This window comes from Myodes glareolus, chromosome 10, assembly GCF_982192425.1.
Source record: "Myodes glareolus chromosome 10, mMyoGla1.1, whole genome shotgun sequence".
NCBI lineage: Eukaryota > Metazoa > Chordata > Mammalia > Rodentia > Cricetidae > Myodes > Myodes glareolus.
The window spans coordinates 42,432,846-42,453,126 of record NC_142035.1 but is presented as its reverse complement, the minus strand read 5'-3'; the positions used below and the strand labels follow the sequence as shown (position 1 = coordinate 42,453,126).

General features: G+C 41.9%; 1 protein-coding gene across 8 annotated transcripts in view; it reads left to right on the top strand.

Annotated features, from left to right (window-relative positions):
* The window catches only part of Plcb4 (phospholipase C beta 4), a 360,990-nt gene that overhangs the window by 138,301 nt on the left and 202,408 nt on the right, over window positions 1-20,281 (top strand). For 5 of the 8 annotated variants that reach the window (XM_085696768.2, XM_085696774.2, XM_085696775.2 and 2 more), the window contains exon 3: window positions 3,616-3,674. The exons of 2 other annotated variants lie outside the window; for them this stretch is intronic. The gene's annotated coding sequence lies outside the window, so the exon portion shown is untranslated. Of the gene's footprint in view, window positions 1-3,615; window positions 3,777-20,281 lie in introns of all 8 variants that reach the window. One more of the 8 variants, XM_085696769.2, reaches the window with a different exon arrangement.

Here is a 20,281-nt window from a genome sequence, read left to right as displayed (position 1 = left end):
GAGGTACACAGATAGTAGATGTATGGCAGGCATAGGTGTAGTGGTGGGATTCTCCACCCCATGACTCACTGACTTGGGGAGTATGTCTTGGCCATTGGTTTCCGAGCACACACACACACACACACACACACACACACAGAGAGAGAGAGAGAGAGAGAGAGAGAGAGACAGAGACAGAGACAGAGACAGAGACAGACAGAGAGAGACAGGCATATTAGATTACTGGTCAGAACCTCTGGAAAGGAAGGAAGCAGGACACCAACTTTGTTAGACACCAAACACATAGCCCTATAATGGTGTGCCAACTTCTGACTGACCAAACCAGGAATTAATAAAGGTGTTTTAAGTCACCGTGTTTGTGGAAATTTGGTAAGAAGCCAAAGAGAATGAATACATGAAGGATATTCGCCAAAAAAAAAAGATCTATGTTGCTGATGCGAAGCTCTTAGACTGATTTCAAGTTTCAAACATCCATGAAATGCCTCCCACAGCCCCTGCGAAGAATCCCCAGTTTCATACTTCAGTGTGGTTAGCCACTGCCAATGGCTGATGCAGGGGCTATTACACTTCTTTGTAGCATTTAGGAGGTTTTCTCAGATTGGCAGTTTTAGACTTCAGGAGGGACATTTGGAAGGCTAGAGGCTCTCTGGGTAGGCATTTGCTGCATGGTGGCTATAGGATAGGCGGAGTAGGAAGGCAGAGTCCTCCCTTCCTTCATGCTCGTAAACCTTGCTGAAGAGATAAGCCTGCGTTTGGAGATCCCTAATTCCAGGGTTCAGTGAGGAAGCGGACTTGGCACAAGGGTCCAGGAGAGTGGGGATCTGGAGGTAGGCAGTAGGAGGGGGCTGTAGTTTTCTGTCTGTGACGACGGACTTACTGTCTGGTATGTGGTGTGAGATAGCAGGCCACCTTCCTTGTTTTTCCCATGAGTCTTCTTGCTCTTGTTACTTCTCATTGAGTGTTTGATGTATATCAGGTTTTGTTCTACTAGGATGATTATGATGTTGAGATCTGGGTGTTTTATTTAACTATTAAGTGACTTCTTACATTATAGGAAAACATACTTCTTCTATTTTGAAGGCTGAACCACAGAGAGAGGACACACAGACAGTGCTGATATCTGTCCTCTTAGCCCCCCACACACACATTGACAGCACTTCCTTTTCTAGAGACCACATTTAACCCAGATTTATACTCCCTGAATGAGAAAGCCGACCAGTGGGGCTATCACTCCCAGATCATAACATGGTCATGGTATGCCAGTATTGGAATGGCTGCGATGAGCTGGTCTGTAAGGTATTTAAGACAATGCTTTTCCCCTGGGCCGCCTGCTATGCTGGTATCCCAGGGGAAACAGGGGAAAAGTGGAAAACAGCATGTCTAGTCTGTAAGTCTTTGTTTACAGAATGATAGATCTGGCAGGGAAATTCATTGATGAGCTTCCTAGGACCTAGGCTTGTTTCATAGTCCCAAGAAGCAGAAGAGAGTTATGAAGTTTAGTGTCTCAGTTCGGGGTGGACCACTTCATTATTTACTTCATTCAACAGTGGTGTCCCTCACCCCCGCCCCTGAGCTCCTTTTAAATGCCAGAGCCTGTGCTAAGTGCAGGGGATCCAGATGATGCTTTTCAGTACACACATGATCCGCACCCTCCTGGCAGCTACAGTCTCATGTTCATATGCAATTACAAACATACATGTAATACAAAAAATACAATATGTTCCATGGGGGAGGCAACACCATCAAGCTTAACCCTGATCAGGGCGCCGTGTATCAACACAGCCAGTGTTGTCTAGAGCCTGGCATCTGTGGGAGCTTTAGTATTTCTTCTTCGTAGTTTTGTCGTACAAAATAGGAATAGTCATGGCACACCATTTCGGAATTTATGTGTGAGTTTTGTGTCTTTACTTTAGTTAGGGCTTCCATTGCTGTGCTAGGACACCATGTCTCTGAACAACCTGGGGAGGAAAGGGTTTACTTTGCTTCCACTTCTACGTCACAGTGCATCACTTAGTTGCACAGGCACTCAGGACAGGAACCTGGAGGCAGGAGCCGACGCTGAGGCCATGGGAGGGTTCTTCTTCTTTTGCTCTCCATGTCTTGCTCAGCCTGTTTCTTATAGCACCCTACGCCACTTACCCAGGGGTGGCGCCACCCACAGTGAGCTGGGTCTTTCTACATCTATAATCAATCAAGACAACGCACCACAGTCTTTCCCATAGGGTGATCTGGTGAGGGTATTTTCTCACTTGAGGTTTACCATTCCAGTTCATGTCAAGCTGACATGAAGCTAGCCAGTACCATCACGGTTCAACTCATCCTTACAGTATGGCTTCTAGTGGATATCCACTGAGTCAATAAATTCCATGCATACAGTGCTCCACATTTTCTAATCCAAATGAAATGTTTCCATGTATAGTTTGGCGTGAATTTCCATAGTTTGCAAATTTCACCTTTAAAAGTAATATGTCTTCTGGTAAAAATAACATACAGTAGTTTAATATTAGATTTAAACCAAATGCTTGTCCCCTTGTCTCCCCACTTCCCCCCTTTCTTTACTTTCCCTTCCATTCCACTTTTTTAGGTTCAGGTTCTGGTCATGGGTTCAGATAATGCTCATGTTCAGGCATTTGCATATGGACTGGGGATGTTTATTTAAACAAAGTGGGGTCACAAGTGCACTACGCTGTTTCACTCTTCTGAAACGAATCCTGTGACCTGTGGATTTATATTCATAGTTGTCCCTCTAGATTTGTTTCTGTATCGTGACACAGTCTTTATTGCTGTCCCTTCCTGCCATGCTGTAGGCACTCCATCCACAGAACGTGATGGTCAAGATTCAAATTCAAACTGTCATAGACACCATTTTCCCGCTTCTTGGTTACCAGTTTTTATTCCTCTACCTGCCTTCCATGTGCCCAGGGGTTCCTCTTACTCCCATGTGCTTCTGATACCACCAGGAATTTTCCTGCTACAAACTGGAAAGATCTCAAGATTAAACTCTAGCTGAACCAAAACCCAAGCATCAAACCCGGGCTTGATGGAAACATCCTGTCAATAAAGAAAATATGGACGCAGGGAAAGTCGGCTCTTTGCTTATAGATACAATTCATTGTAAATCTTTAAATACAATTCCCCTGCAAATCTGTTCTGCTCAGCACTGTAGTACCTGGAAACATTTCTTCCAATGACAATTCATCCAAGGGCATTTGAAAGGTTCCTTGCAGTTACAGGTCATCTGAGGTCATTTTCCTATTAATCAGGAAAAGACAATCCAATTATTTGCCAAGATCTTTGATAGCAATTTGCTATAGCAATTTGTTCAATTGCTGCTTAATTAGTTTACGAAATTAAGGGCTTGGTGGGAGATACTACCATTGTAGAGCATGTGGAAAGAAAGCCATGCAGCATGGAGCAGTGAATGTTTCTGACTTGGTCACTTGAAACCTTTATTGCCTAGATCTACTGTCATTAGTAATTTAATGCAGCCTCCTGATGTGCTTTAAGAGACATGAACTGGATTCTGATTGTGAACCCAAAGGCTGCTTTCCTATGTGAGACTCCAAAGGAACTTCACACTGACTTTTGCTTTGTCTGCGGCTGCTTTCTTTGCAGGGAACTGCACACAGGGTTTGACCAGGTAGACGCCCCTTGCTGTTGTTCCCGGCTGCCCGGTGAGTACCCACCCTGGAACTCCTGGGGACGAATTGTACTGGTGGCATTTGGAGTTTGAGATCCGTGAGACAAATCTTTTCATCCAGTGTCTCTTAAAATTGGTGCGGGACTGTTTTCCTTGGCAGGTGACGTTTTCTGGGTTTCGCCTCATTGATTAGGCGACTGACTCAGCCCCTTACTGTATTCTTGTTGCTTGTGACAGTGCTGCCTGGCTTTAGAAAGCATCGAGGGAACAGCTGTGTAACTTTACATCTAGTCCAGGTTCTGTTTAGAAGGTTCCCACCATCATCAAAAATTACAGCCCTCCTTGCTCACCAGTGAGAAGCCTTTATTTGGGGGCACCTGCCTGTGGGAGTGATGCCAGTCAGTTCCTTGTATGCCCCTCTGACTTTACTATCAATCCTTCATGGGATGCCCAAGTCACCAGAATTCTGTCTGTATGGCCCATTGGTTTTCTTTACAAATGGACATTGGTGCGTTGTAAGAGTCCCTGGTCCCAGCCGAGATGAGAGACTGCCGTCATCAAATGGCTGTGTTTTAATTGCTGTTACAACATGGTACTACTTGCCATTTCCTCCTTTAAGAGGCCAGAATTCATCTTTCAGTGATTCCCATGAACCAGTGTCTCCCCTGGTCCTCATGACAGGTGCACACAGAGTCCCACGTTTTAGTATCAGTCTTCTTCAGGAGACTGCACCCCAAGCCAGATGTGTCATTATCTCCTGGCACTGACCCTGGCTGATTTTCTTTCGGCCTCTGTGTGAGGGGAAGGAAGAATTACATAACTTGACCCATCTCCAAATGACCAGTCTTTAATGACATAAGAATATCAAGAAAGTAGATTTATTATTGAATGTTCCTATCTATTTTCAGTCTAGTGTATTATATTTTTACCATCCCCAAAGGGTGACTCATAAGCTTGTCTTAGTAGGCACAGCCCAGTTCAGGATGCTGAGTAATTTTGGAGACTTTGAATCCGTGTAGGTACACCCTTTGCTTTCTATTCTGTTTGCATCTTATCTTTTTGGGCTGTTCACTCTTCCCATATTTCAGTTACCTTATCCATAGATGGGTCATGTTTCTGCTCATATATATATGAGCATCAAGAAATCACAGCAGCACCAGAATGGGGGGATAGTTTGTTCCATGTTCTGGGTTCAAGGAGAAATGCTTCTGTGTCACATGGTCTGCGTTTGGCATTTAATGAGATGCCAACGTTGGGTGGCTCTAGGCCTTAGAACAGCAGATATCTCGTGGGGCTTATCCCTCCCTATCCCCACAACCCCTGGTTGGACTTGACTCCCTGGCTGCCAGCTGACATCCTTGTGTTCCTTTCGCCTTCAAGTGCAGACAAGAGTTCTTTTTTATTTCCCTCCAGGAACCCCTAAAAAGAAAAGCATTTGGTCTCACTTAAGTACCACTCAGTGGTTACATCTTATGAATTATGATTCTTTGAAAAAAAAACGAATGATTTTGCCAGGTGTAGTGGTGCACTCCTTTAATCCTAGCACTTGGGAGGCAGAGGCAAGAAGAACTCTGTGAGCTTGAGGCCAGCCTGGTCTACAAAGTGAGTTCCAGGGCAGCCAGAGCTGCACAGAGTCAGCCTGTCTTGAAAAATGAATAAATAAATAAAAATAAATTTTAAAAAAAGAAAAGCATTTAGAACTGGCATCTGAGCATTGCTGATCGTGTTTTGGAATGTTGCTTTAGGCCCTTTGGCTCCAACAGTGAGTTATTTCCTAGTACATAGTAGTTCAGTGCTCTTTAGTGCCTTTTGTGTCCACAGTGTGCAATCAGAGTGTATTTTAGTTCTTGTCGTATGTTTTAGATTCTGCTTATTTATACCACATCAAACTTAGCTTATTACCAGTGTTAGTCAATAAAATTTAAAAATTAAAGACCTATACAATTTGGGCTGGAGAGATGGCTTAGTGATTAAGAACACTAATTGTTCTTCCAGAGAACCTGGGTTCAATTCCCAGCACCCCCAATGCAACTCACAACTGTTACTCTAGTTCCAGGGGAAGTAAAGCCCTCTTCTGGTCACTGTAGACACTAGGCATACGAGTGACTCACAGACATACATGTAGACAAAAACCCCATACACATAAGAGAAAAACAATACAGTGAACACAATGACCAATTTTATCCTCATTTTTATGTTGTTAAAGATTTATGTCTAATTAAACCAAAGAATTCTTAAATTTGGAAATAAAAAACAACTTTGGTAAACTTTCCTATGGGATACTAGTTCAGAAAAATCACTAAAATGTGGTTCTTGAAAAAAACTAAAGTTCGGAGTGTGTTGTTTCTTTCTGGATTATTTTAAATTGTTTTCATTAACTATTAATTACGTTTGGAATGTCTAACAGTATATGTGTAGCTCACCAGTGCCCCTGTCTGTCCCCCCATCCCCTTCCTCTTTTCTTATTGAAATTTTCTACAAAAATTTCTAACTCACATATGTTACCTTGGCTATTGGTATCTTTGTCTTTTATTATTATTATTATTATTATGATCTCTTTTTTAAGTCTTTATTGTATAGCAAATGCAATGTCTTTCAGGAGCAGAATATTGCTTGCTTCTTGGATTGTAGAGCTGCATTTATTTCAAACCCTTACACATTAAAGACGCTGTGATTCATGTGGCAGCAAGAACAGCCATGGAAGTCTATAGGCTCCAGTTTTATATTCTGAGTTTAGTACTCATGTCAGGATTCTCATGCTGAGATTGGGTGTGGTGGAACATGAACATGGGATGTTAAGGCAGGAGGATCATGGGGTCAAGGCCGACCTGGGCTATATAGCAAGATCATTTATCAACAACAAATCCCAACATCAATAAAATGTATGGAACTTGACGATTTCTGCACAAGTGATTCATTAATCAGGTCTCTCAGGGGACACTAGTAAGTGAAGCTAAGGGTTGCTTGCCCAGCCCGATTAGGAGGTGGGGTGGAGAGATCCTCAGCCCAGAGCTCTGGAGATTCTTCTTCATTAGGGGCAGCTAAGCTGGGTGACTCCCTTCCCCCATCAGCCTTTGGCTATAGACAGAACTGCTGTTGTCTCCCTCTGCAGAAGATGCTGCCCTGGTGGAAGAGGCTCCACTTGGGAAGTTTCAGTTATACCCCTGCATCTCTTCTGTTCTTTCCCAGTGAAAGTTAAGCCTTTCCGAAATTACATGAAATTCATTTTCTCCCCTTGAGATTGTAGTGAACTATCCCTTCGTTCTCCAAGTCCTTAAATGACTGAAGTGTTGAAAAACACCTATGTACTTTTCAGCTAGTGGAAATTAGAACTAGAAAAATTTAGTATTTGAAAGTCTTCTTTAATCATTGTTGCCATGAATAATGATCTCTGTGATTATATGATTGAAAATTATTCTTTCCAGAAACAAGTCCAAGTTTAATATTTATCACCACCACCACCATCACCACCACCACCACCACCAACAACAACAACCACCACATCACCAGCACCACCATCACCAAACATCAACAACAACCACCACATCACCACCACCACCACCACTACCACTACCACATCACTGAGCCAATGCCCCCAGCCTGACTTAATTATCTTTGTTTTTATCTCTTTTATTCATCCTTTGAAAACATTTTCACAAACATCTTAGGGAACAACATGCATTTTCTTGGGCACCTTCAGTTTCAAAATTAAGTCAAGACCAGGTGAGCAGTTTAAATAGACCCGTAAGTCATGAGGAAATAGAAGCTGTCATCAGAAACCTCCCTACCAAAAAAAGCCCTGGACCAGATGGTTTCAATGCAGAGTTCTATCAGAACTTCCAAGAAGAGTTAGTTAATACCTATACTCCTTAAAGTGTTTCACAAAATAGAAACAGAAGAGTCATTGCCTAACTCCTTTTATGAAGCTATAGTCACCCTGATACCAAAACCACACAAAGACTTAACCAAGAAAGAGAATTACAGACCAATCTCACTCATGAACATCGATGCAAAAATTCTCAATAAAATACTGGCAAACAAAATCCAAGAACATATCCAAAAAATTATACCTTATGATCAAGTAGACTTGATCCCAGAGAGTCAGGGCTGGTTCAACATGCGAAAATCTATCAACATAATCTATCATATAAATAAACTGAAGGAAAAAAAAACCATATGATCATTTCATTAGATGCTGAAAAAGCATTTGACAAAATTCAACACCCCTTTATGATAAATGTCTTGAAGAGATTGTGGATACAAGGTTTATTCCTAAATATAATAAAAGCAATTACAACAAGCCAACAGCTAACATTAAATTAAATGGAGAGAAACTCAAAGCCATCCCACTAAAATCAGGAACAAGACAAGGCTATCCACTCTCTCCATACCTCTTCAATATAGTGCTTGAAGTTCTAGCAATAGCAATAAGACAGCATAAAGAGATCAAGGGGATTCGTATTGGAAAGGATGAAGTTAAACTTTCATTATTTGCAGATGATATGAGAGTGTACATAAGCGACCCCGAGAACTCCTACAGCTGATCAACACCTTTAGTCCTGTGACAGGATACAAGGTCAACTCCAAAAAATCAGTTGCCCTCCTATACACAAAGAACAAGGATACAGAGAGGGAAATCAGAGAAACATCACCTTCACAATAGCCGCAAATAGCATAAAGTATCTTGGGGTAACTCTAACCAAGGAGGTGAAAGATCTATTTGACAAGAACTTTAAGGTTTTGAAGAAAGAAATTGAAGAGGATACCAGAAAATGGAAGAATCTCCCATGCTCTTGGATTGGGAGGATCAACATAGTAAAAATGGCAATTCTACCAAAAGCAATCTATAGATTCAATGCAATCCCCATCAAAATCCCATCAAACTTCTTCACAGACCTTGAGAGAACAATAATCAAGTTTATATAGCAAAACAAAAAACCCAGGATAGCCAAAACAATCCTATACAATAAAAGTACTTCCCGAGGCATTACCATCCCTGACTTCAAACTCTATTACAGAGCTACAGTAATGAAAACTGCTTGGTATTGGCACAAAAACAGAGATGTTGACCAATGGAATCAAATCGAAGACCCAGATATTAATCCTCAAACCTATGAACAACTGATTTTCGACAAAGGAGCTAAAACTACACAATGGAAGAAAGAAAGCATCTTTAACAAATGGTGCTGGCATAACTGAATGTCAACCTGTTGAAGAATGAAAATAGATCCATATCTATCACCATGCACAAAACTCAAGTCTAAATGGATTAAAGACCTCAATATTAGTCTGACCACATTGAACCTGATAGAAGAGAAAGTGGGAAGTAGTCTACAAGACATGGGCACAGGAGACCACTTCCTAGGTAGAACCCCAATAGCACAGACAATAAGAGCAACAATGAATAAATGGGACCTCCTGAAACTGAGAAGCTTCTGTAAAGCAAAGGATACTGTCATTAAGTCAAAATGACACAAAAGTTCATGTTTGCCTGCCTGCCTGAGCTCTGAGGTCACTGCTGCCCACCATGTGAACTATGTATGTCAATTTAAAACACTTCGTTTTCTAGTCTCAGTAAAGAAAACAAACAGAGCATAGCAGCCAAAGCTGAAGGCTGGGAAGTCTAACACGGTCAGTTAAATGAATACAAAGGATGTATTTAGCCTAGCTTACCCAAATTATTATTGTTTGGCATTTAATCAGTATAAACATTGTTAAGATGTCATAATTTTTAATACATGTGCATCTTGTGTGTGTGTGTGTGTGTGTGTGTTCACATGCACATACACGTGTACTTTTATACAAGTACATCACATTTTATGAATATTCATATGTAGGCCAGAGGACAACGTAGGTGTCATGCCATCTACCTTTTCCTTGAGACAGGGTTGCTCACTGAACCTGTAATTTGTTGAGCAGGCCAAGCTGACTGGTCTTTGAGCCTCTCTGAACCCACGTGTCTCTGCCTCCCCAGTACTGGGGATTACAAATGCACTTCACCCATGCCTGACATTTTTATGTGGGTTCTGAGGATTGAGCTTAAACCTTTGTGCTTTATCAGTCGAGTCATCTCCTCACCCCCCCCCCATATATCAAATCTCAGTTCCAAATTGTGATATTTTAAGGGTTCAGAATGTGATATTTGGCTTTAGTGGACCAATTTGTACAGCACCACTTCATGGTGGCAGCGATAGTGTAGTATAAGGCTTACCACTCTCAACAGTTTCCTGTGCTGGGGACTCTCTCAGCTTGGAAACCTACTCAGGAAGGATGTCAGCCAGTACTGCTCTCCAGCTGAATTGAGCCGAGCCACTCTGGTTCAGTCGTTGCCTGAAGAGCGCCTTGCAGGCAAGAACTGGGGATACAAAAGCTGGACTTGGTGGGTGAGATGTTACTGATAACCTTCAGGCATGGAGTCGTCTAGAATTAATTTTGGGTAGAATGTGAGTTGCATATAGAAAGACTAACAGAAAGGACAGTATTTTAGGGCCGAAAAAATATGTATGTGTACATGTTGTGTGTTGGGGAAGGTTCTAGAAAAGTTTGCAGGAAGACACATTGAAGAGAGCAGTGGTAATTCTCATGCAGGAAAGGTAAGGGCTGGCCAGTTTCCTGGGATTTTTGTAGTTTATAAAGTATCACCATAATTCAAGATTTATTGGGGTCTGCTTCAGTTATAGATTGCTTTAAAACAAGAATGTGGAGTTTGGAATAACACCAGTGACTGATCTCTTTGATACTTCTTCTTGCTGCAGTCCACAGTTTGGGAAGGCCTTGACTGCTGACATTGGGGCAAGAGGCTGGAGTAGCCATGGGCTGGCTGAGAATCTCCCTTCTCACACAGCATATTTTTTCCTCTGGGATTGTCTCTTCATGAGCAGCTGAGCTGAGCTCTGGGGTGTTTTCCAGTTGACGGAAGTACCATCACTTTATGACTTGGCCTTGGACCTGACGCCTCATGGCTTCTGTCAGTGGGTCTTTCCTGCTCTGCCGTACGTGTCGTGGCCCCTTTAGTCATGCTCTGGGAATGTTTTCACATTATTCCAAAACTCATAATTCTGCACAGCCGGTCTCTCCTTTTGTTGCTCAGTAACTTAGGCCAGGTGGTCCTTGACAAAATCTTAACAGCGCTTATGGTTTGAATGTCCAGCTGTGTCCCTCCGTTTGTCTTTCGGTATCCTTCCTTCTGCTTTTAGAGTTGTTCCCAAGCAGTGGACAAATCCCAAATCTTTTTCTTCTTTTTGTAATTTGTTGAGGAATTGTGGACTATGAGAAGATGCAGCTAAATGAAGAGGAGGGCAGATTTCTCTCTCCTCACTTCTCTCCCTATAAGGACATACTTTATCACCCGTACAGGTTGTCTTCAGAGGACAGAATTTTTCAGTTCGGCTAGTGGTCGGCTTTCTCTCCCTGCCGTCCCGTGGTGGCTCCTTTTTGCCCCATCTCTTTTTCTCCTTGTCCACCCTTTCCAGGCTGATTAGATGGAAGGGAAAGGGGCAGGAAACAAACAGTGTGACCTTTGAAAGATACTTTTTGCTGATAGGAGTCAAGGTCAACATTGTGTCAGGTTCTGCTCCTCTGGTTTCACAGGAGTTTCCATACTTGGAAGTGTCACCTTTACACAACTTTGGGACTGACCGGAGCTGCACAGTGGATGTCCCCTTGGCTCACCTTCCTTGGCAGAGTCACCACTCTCCCCTAGGAATGATGGAAATGTCAACCATGTAAACCTTTAAGTAAAGTGCCCTCAGCCCTGGAACTTATTCTGAAATGCATGAAAGGGCTAGATTTTCATCAGTGCTAGTGGGATGCAATGTTAGGCACAGAAATCTAGTTGCCAGCTACATGCTATACCTGCAAACTGTAAGAATATACGTGCTGTTCACAAAAAAACTTTGGTTTATTTTAAAATAAAGCCCTGGAGAAGAGATGCATCAACTAAAAATTATGGCAGGATGTATTTGAAAACAAAATGTCAGGTTTGCACCGCAGCGTCGGCTTAAGCTTGTCCTGTCTCTGACTGGAGCATGCAAGAGGCTATGTGCACCATGAGCTTTGCTTCAATTTCCGTTTCCTCTCAGGCTTTGAAGACACAGGTGAAGGCCTGGAAGCCTACCACAGGGAAATCCTCCAAAACTTTAGGTTTTCCCTTATAGCTTCCTTGAGCAACTGTCACCCTCTGCCCATGACATGCTGAAGTTGGAGTCACTGGGATGTGGCTGATCTGTGGTCTTTGCCAGGCTACTTGCGAGTAAGAACATATTACTCCAAAGGCCCGGTTCTCTCTCCTGTTACCCATTTTACCTTGCCCATTTTAAGTGGGATGTTCAATCTTGTCTACCCTGAAGTATAGATTTACCAACAGGTGAAATGGTTCTGGTCTATTTCTATAAAATATGAGGGAAAATTAGCTAAATGTAGCTCAGTAGTAGAGCACATGCCTAGCATGTACAAAGTCTTGGTTCCATCTCCAGTACCATAAAAATAAAATAAAGCCTACAATTGGGGCTGTTGCTCAATGATGGAATACTTGTTTAAGACCTTAGACATTGTAGCGAGTATACCTCCCCCCCAAATACACCCCCCCCACACACACAAAAACCCAACACACACAAATAAACAATGTCTTATAACATTGTAGATATTGTTGGGTTTCATGCTTGCTTTTCTGTAGTTAAAGAAGAGTAGAGGTCTTGTCTCTGTTGTCCTCAGGTGGGAAGAGACAGCTTGCCCAGGACTGAGGACTGATGTAAACTTTCCCAAGAGAGGACCAATCAGTGACCTTAGGCTCCCACACCTGGAAGATCAGCTGTTTCCTTCCTTTGCGTTTTTTGTGGCCTCTCTGGAAAGTCAGGTGTCATCAAAGCAGAATTAGATCAGTCAGAGGACAACTCCAGTGGCTCCCCGTGACAGTGTGACATGCTCTTCTGGTTCTAGAGAACTCATGACTTTGCAGTTAGGGAGACAAGAGCAACTCAATGGCAAATAAGCAAGAAGTCCTTGTTTATGTCCAGCACATTTTTTTTCCTTTGGGACATGCAAATATATTCTTTCTGAACTTATGGAAAAACGGAACCCAAACTTAGTTTCCTAATGCAATTAAGTTTACTGAAAAGCCAGTGATTTTAAATTTGTCACCTGGAGGGAATCTATAAAGAACTGGAAGAAGAATGTGAGTCCTGAATCTCCACCTCAGATTGCTTGAGCATAGGGTGAACACAGCGCCATTGATTTCAGTGTTTTTGATGGCACTGGTGTGAGATGGCGCTTCTAGGACCTGCCCTACAGTGAGTGCTTGGTTTCTTCATTCCATTTGCCTCTTTTTTCTCCCCTGGATGTTGGCACAGAACTAGGTCACATCATGAAGCTCAGGATTGATTTCTAATGAGCTCTCTTCATCTGCCCATTCTTGTCGTCAAGTAGAGCATCTCACCTGTAAAGGAATGTCTTTGAGGAGCACAGGGTACGTGCTGTCCTCACCTCGGTGTTCCTTTCTATCCCAGTGACGATGCTCTGCCTTCTGGGACTCTGCACAAGGACACGTTTGTGCTTCAGGCTACATACAAATGCTTCTCCTCAGTTGTCCAGGCCATCTCTGTTTCCAACCCAGCTTCATGTCATGCATTTCCCTATTCTCCTTGTGCCTTCCTCTTCCGTTAACCAGCACTGACACACCTCTCTGTGGGGCTGGTTTATGTCAGTCCATCTGGAAAACCTGACCTGCTTTGCCTGTTCCTGCTTTTTTTTTTTTAAAAAAAAAAATTAGGTGTCATTCACATCATACATGTTAACTTTTCATCTGAATAATTCACATTTTTACACACCTACCCTAATTCTAAACACTTCTGTCACTCCCAAAGATAATCCACTGCCCTCAAGCACTTGCTAGGTCCCAGTCCTTTCCTTCTAGCCTTTCCCAGCAACCACCAGTTTGTATTTATCTATGTGAGTTTATCCACTATGAACATTTCATATGAATAGGATCATGAAGTATGGGACCTTCTGTGCCTACCTTCTTTTGTTAGACATGATGCTTTACAGTTCATTCATATGCTAACATGTATCCATACTTCATCCCTTCTAACATATCTAAACAGTAATGTTCATCATATGTGTATGTTTGTCCATCCACTGATAGGGATTGTCTGGTCCATCTTCTGGCTGTCGTAGATATGAGTTACAATCTTCAGTTCTTTGGAATATCTCCTTAGGGATGAAATTAAATGTAAGCCTTTAACTCTTGGAGGAGCTAGGGCTGTTTTTTACAGTTCCTGCTTACTTTTTCATTTCTGCCAGCAGCCATGAGGTTTGCCTTTTGTTTTTCAAAAATAAAAGTGTAGCTATCCCAATAGGCAAGAAACAGTACTGTATCACGGTTGTAATCTTTCCTTCTTTTTTATCTTAAATGCAGGATCTTTTGCATCACAGATTGGTCTCTTGCATAGCCCAGCATAGCCTTGAATTAATCCTCTGTCTTTACTTCCTGAGTGCTGGATTTCAGGTGCCCAACCCTGCTGTCCAGTTTGTGCATGGCAGATAAACACCCCCAGCCCTAGTTTTTGATTTTTATTCTCTACTGTCTAGTCATATCCTGCATCCTTGTACTTGCTTGCTGACTATTTCTTGGACCAGTGTTTCTCTTTTGGACAAGTGTCCCATTTTCATCGTTTGCCTACATTTAAAGTGGTGTGTTTGCCTCTGGGTTATTGAATAAGTTGTATAGGTTTATTATAGACATGCTAGATGTAGTTGGGGGGGGGTCTTTTCTTCTGGTTTTTTTTGAGGTTGCATTTTTATGTTTTTGAAAATATCTTTTCATAAACAGAGGATTTTCATTTTTATAAGCTAAGATTTGTTTTTTCTTTTGTTGATTGTGAATATGCTAATTAGCACACTTGCCTTATAAGAATCTAGAGCTCATGAAAATTTACTATTAGCTTTACTATGTCTTAGTTCAAGTTTTATGGTCATTAGCTCGTAGGTTGTGTTGTACCTAGACCATTGATCCATCTGGATAGGACATGTAGAGGCCCAACATCATTCATTTGCTTTGGAATGCCTAGTCCCAGGATCATTGTTGAGCAGACTTCTTTCCTTGCTGAGTGATCTTGGAACCCCTTCCAAGAACAAACTGGGCATAGCGGCATGGATTTCCCAATTGTTTTCTGTTGGTGAATATTTCTATTCTTTTCGCCATACTACACTATTTGATTATTATTATTATTTTAATTATTATATCTTTTGTTATTTTTGAATGCTGAAATGTGAATCTCCCAGTTATATTTTTTTCCTCGTGCTATTTTGCTCATTGTGCCTGCTGTTGCTTCTGCTTCCATCATTATTTGGTCTTGTGCTGATTCTTAGCTGTAGCCGTTACCTCAGGAGAAGGCAGCAGCTCTGGTGCAGGTTCCTGGTACATGTGGTGTATTACAGGCACGCTGCAATCGAAAAGACTCCCTTGCTTAAGGTGACTCTCCAGAAACCTTTATGATTTCTACATAAATGCTTTTTGAAGAAAAATCTACCTCCTACCTGCTGCCTTTAAGCTGCTTCTTAGACCTCTAAGAGCCTCTGTTCTAGGAGCCTTTCGCTTTCGAGAAAGAGCGAAAGAAGCCCTTCTCCTTTTCAGTGACAGCCAGACATTAGACATCGCTGTGATTGGCGCGTGCTCCGGCTGCTTAGCTGTCATCTTCAATTACATCAGTCCTATTCGGAAAACTCTACTTTGATTAGGAACGCTGAGATACAGGCATTAAACCAGGAAGAAGCTAGAACTGTGGAAGGCAGAGCAAGGAACAAGAACAGCCGGTGTTGCTGGACTCAGTTGCTGGAGTGAGTCACACTTGTTTCCAGAATATTTAACCTCTGCTTTGTTCCTTGGAGAGTTGCAGGGACTATGTGGCGTTTTCTTTTTAGAAAGAAATTACAGCCAGAGATGCCCAGTATCTACTCTTTAAGCTTTTCCAGATGGTCCTTTAAGTCCTCATCTAGTGGAGGCGAAGCAATAGCTTCTGGTGGATGGGAGAAAACTGCTTTAATCCCCAGACACCGCCACGGCGTGGATGTTGGGTCTCTTGCTGAAATGTAATTAGGAGGCACCAAGGGAGCCGAGGCGATGGCTTGGTGGGTAAAGTGCCTGCTGCACAACACGAGTACCTTAGGGTCCTCGCCACACTTGTAAGCCAGGTGTAATGACTTACCTCTGTAACCTTAGTGCTGGGGAGGGGGTTATGGAGACAAGAGAATCTGTGGAGCTTGCTGGCCAGCCATTCCAGACGTTCAGTGACTAACAGATGTGTTGAGAGACCTGTCTCAAAAACTAACGTGGAGAATGACAGAAACCACATGACATTAATATGTGACCTTCACACTTGTTGTACACACATGGGTGTACACAGGAACAGGTATATATGTATGTTCCACACACAAATACACATTAAAAAGACTCCAAGACCCACCTGGTCTACAGAACTCTACAGAGTTCCAAGACAGGCTCCAAAAGCTACGCAGAGAAACCCTGTCTCGAAAAACAAACAAAACAAAACAGAAAAGCAAAACAAAGAAAAGACACACACACACTCTCTCTCCCTGTCTCTCTCTCCCTCGTTTCATGTGCATGTCTGCACATGTGTGTGCATGTGTGCATGCATGTGTCTTTATCAGGATGGTAAGGGGGTCAAAGGGACCCCTGAATTTATGAGTAAGGCTCTAATTGCTAGGCTGTGCTAGTTGCCGACTGAATTTTTATTGTGTATAGCATCTACACTCCACAGCTATGAAGCTATGATAGACAAACAGAGATCTGTCTTTCAATTTGGGAACAATGACCCCAGCTTCTCATGAGACCTTACATCAGCAAGTACAAAGTGTCCGTGACCATTAAAGGGGATTTAAGGTTTAAAAAAGATCTTCAGAATCTGTTTTTAAGTTGGATCTTTCCTTCATTATGTGTGCAGCGTTAGAAACAGCCATCAAGAACACCCAAGAAAATCATTTAGACTGATCACACTGCAAACTTGGCTCATCATTCAGCAAGCATCTTTTTCATTAAAACCAAATTTGGAGAATTTTTCTTAACAGAAGTGTCAGAAGCGTGAATCCTTTTTGTCTATAAAGCATTCGGCTACTGTGGTTGTGGCAGTTGGTAAAGTTAGTAAATAATTTTTCCTTGTTTGATGCAGTGTTTAGGCATCAAGGTCAATTTGTAGTTCATAGATTACGTATTTCAACCAAGCAAATCTGACTTGGATGGAAACCAGAGCATTGAAAATAGCTGATTGTTTTTGTGTGGAGCAAGTCCTGCATAAGACACTGTACATAAGGACAGGAGAAGAAAAGAGAATTTTTGTAACATGAAGTTAAAGAAACATATGGTTATGACAGCAGGTAATTTAGACAATATATGTGCTGTTGCTTAAATACATATAATTATGCATGATATATGTAGTTTTCCTACTTTGTACTTTGGATAAAATTTCACTCTAAATAAGCCATTTTTACTGCATTGAAAACAAGAAAGAAAGGAGGAAAGAGAGACCTTCTTCCATGGTGTAGACTTTGTGCTTTGCGTAGTGCCGTACAAGCCACGTTGGCCAGTTTCTTTTCCGGCTGTTTAAAAGAGCAATCTGAGAGGAAGGCTGGCATGTTGTGCTGTATTTGCTGTCAAAGCTGCATGCAGCATAGTGAGGACAATGTCTTTTTTCGAGCATCAAAGAGTCTCTTAATCCCCAGATGTCACTTACGCCCCCAGAGCACCAAAGACGGTGATTATATTGTCAAAAGCTGGTGGTGCTAAAACGGAAAGCATATTGTGTTTTACCTCTTTGCCAAATTATAGTCTACTTGGAATGAATAAAATGTATCTGTTTAGTTTTATTTTGATCATCTAGAAATGACTTACCGATTTCATCTTCTTAATGGCTTAATATTAAACAGAATGATACTGACCTAGAAAAAAAATTATTTCCCTGTTCACTAATGTTTTATACTTGGTTGCTTTCTATATTTGTATCTATTGTTTATTTATTCATTTAGTAAATATGTGTTGAATGTGTGGCATGTACCTGGCACACATTTGGGATGATGGGATCATGCACAGCATACATAGGTGACTCGTTTGCACTTGGGGTCAAACACAGTTATACTGTGAAGGTGACCTTGAAGCTGATATTGAAATGATGGAAAGCGAAGACTATGGAGACTTTTCTAGACAGAGTGAAGAACATGTACAAAGGTTATGAGTAGGCATGACCATCTTAGTGTGATACCAGCGGTAAGAGGAAGGAACACAGGGAGGCCACGGCAGTAGCCAACCTGTTACCTTCCAGACCTAAGTTCTTACCTAAGTAAGAATCGTCATTAAAAAAGGTGTTCAGGAAGGAGAGAGCCATTCATTAGGTTAAATGGCTATTCCTAATAGCCATTAGGAATAATGGCTTACCTAAGTAAGAACTAGGTAAGAACTTCTTACCTAAGTAAGAAGTAAGAAGAATGTTGATGTTCCCTGTTTGCTTATTTTAAAAACAAGTATTCTTTAACAGGCATGATCAGCTTCATATTTTAGTAAATCACTCTTGCAGTGATAAATTAATTAGAAATGTAGAGCTAAAGATATGAGTGGGAACAGAAAATCTTGTTAGGAGTCTGTTGTCAGTGAGGAGGGGGAGAGTTTAGGCAGAATTTGGAACTAACCTGAATTCTGCAGATGAACTGGACAGGGAAGGTCATGGCGAAAGAGACATTGGGATGGCTAGAATGAGCAGTGGGTAAGGCAATTGTGGAGACTGGAGAGCCTACAGGGAAATTAGAGTCTTTTAAAAACTATTCTCCTTTAAACTTTGCTGTTTAATGCATCTGTTAAGTATGCAAGTGGAAATACCAAGTAAACCATTAGATCTTTGGTTGGAAGCAGGTGGATATACAAGAGTTGGGACTGGGAGGGTGGGTAAAGGAAATAGAGATGGTATTTAATGCTTTGGGCCACATGGGTTCACTTAGCAAGGGAAAATGCATACAGGAGGATCACTTCAAGGAAAAGAGGTCAGGTCTGAGGACAAATGACTGATGTAGTCAGAAAACAGCTAGGAAAACACAGAATCCTCATTAAAAAAAGTGTTCAAGAAGGAGAGAGCCATTCATTAGGTTAAATGGCTATTCCTTGGTGGGGACAAGAAGGTAACTTTGTGGCTCACAACATGTAACCTTTGTATCTCACAACCTGAAAGCTGCTGTTGTTCTTGACAAGGAGGGATCTGATCAGTGTAGTCTGGCTCAGGGTTGGGAGCTGGGGAGGTGAAGAGCTCAAACCTGTGTCCCTTTAGAGGCAATGTTGTTACTGATAAAGCCACAGGAAAGAGAGGTTAGCAAGGTGGTTCTCAATCTTCCTAATATTACAACCGTTCCATACAGTTCCTCATGCTGGGGGGGACCCCCAACCATAAATTTATTTTCGTTGCTACTTCATAATTGTCATTTTGCTACTGTTACGAATCATACTGTTAAGTATTTTTGGAGAGAGAGGTTTGCCAAAGAGGTCACAACCCGCAGGATGAGAAACATTGGGTTAGAGGTTTAAGGAAATGGAGTGAACATATTTCAGATGGGTTTGTGGACAGTGTTAAAGTGTTCCTTTAAGGTCGTAAGGAATGACAGCTGGCCAGTGTGACTGTGAAATTTTTCTCTAGTCTGGATCAATTCAGTGGCCATAATCAGTTATAAGAACAATAAAAATAAAAAAAGAACAATAAAAATAGTTCAGAACATGGAGGAATTAGCAAACTGAGGATGATGGAGGGAAGGAGGCCAGGACAGGAAGCGTGACTGTAAGACAGTGTAACTGAGGCAGTAGGAGGGAGCGTCGTCCAGGCCATAATCCACAGGCAAGGACCGACAGAGTCTGGAGAGTATAGCTCTCGAGTGAGAGTCAGGAGTTAGTGCCTGTTTAGCCAACTGAATACAGAAACTTCAAATCTAAAAAGCTTCAAAATCTCCACCATTTTAAAGCACTGCCATGATCTAATTGGGAAATTCCAAACCCTTACATCATGTGACAGACAGCATTCAGATTGCAGACATCCAATGATATTATACATGCTTATACTCAAACTACGTGCACAAGGCTTATATGAAGGACAGATGAGTTTGATGTTTAGACTTAGGTATCTTAGTTGTCTCCTGTATATGCAAATATGCCTAAATAACAATTTGAATTCTGAAACCCACCTGGTCCCAATCCTGTCAGGTATGGGAAACAGAGTTAACTGAAGATAGTGGTGACTAGGCGGGGGGAGAGGTGGTTGAATGCAGTTTTTAAAGGAGTGCATTTCCTGGCTAAGACAACGTCAAGTCAATGCCCGTAGACAGAACTGACAGCATCTGATGGACAGGGTAGCGCTGGAGGCTGAAAGTTTTTAATCTCACAAACCTCTGTTTCTCATAAGGCCATGCACGTTGTGATGCCTATGATCTTGTTCCAGAAATCTCTGAGAGGACCTGAGCTCCCCCTGTGGCTATAGATAATATAACTGACTATTCCTGTAGACCAGACTTCTCTGTTCAACGGGAAACCTCATTTCTGGCGGCCAATGCACGTTTGTATTGTATCACAGGCATTTAGAAGGCTGAGCTGCTTTCTAAAATCTC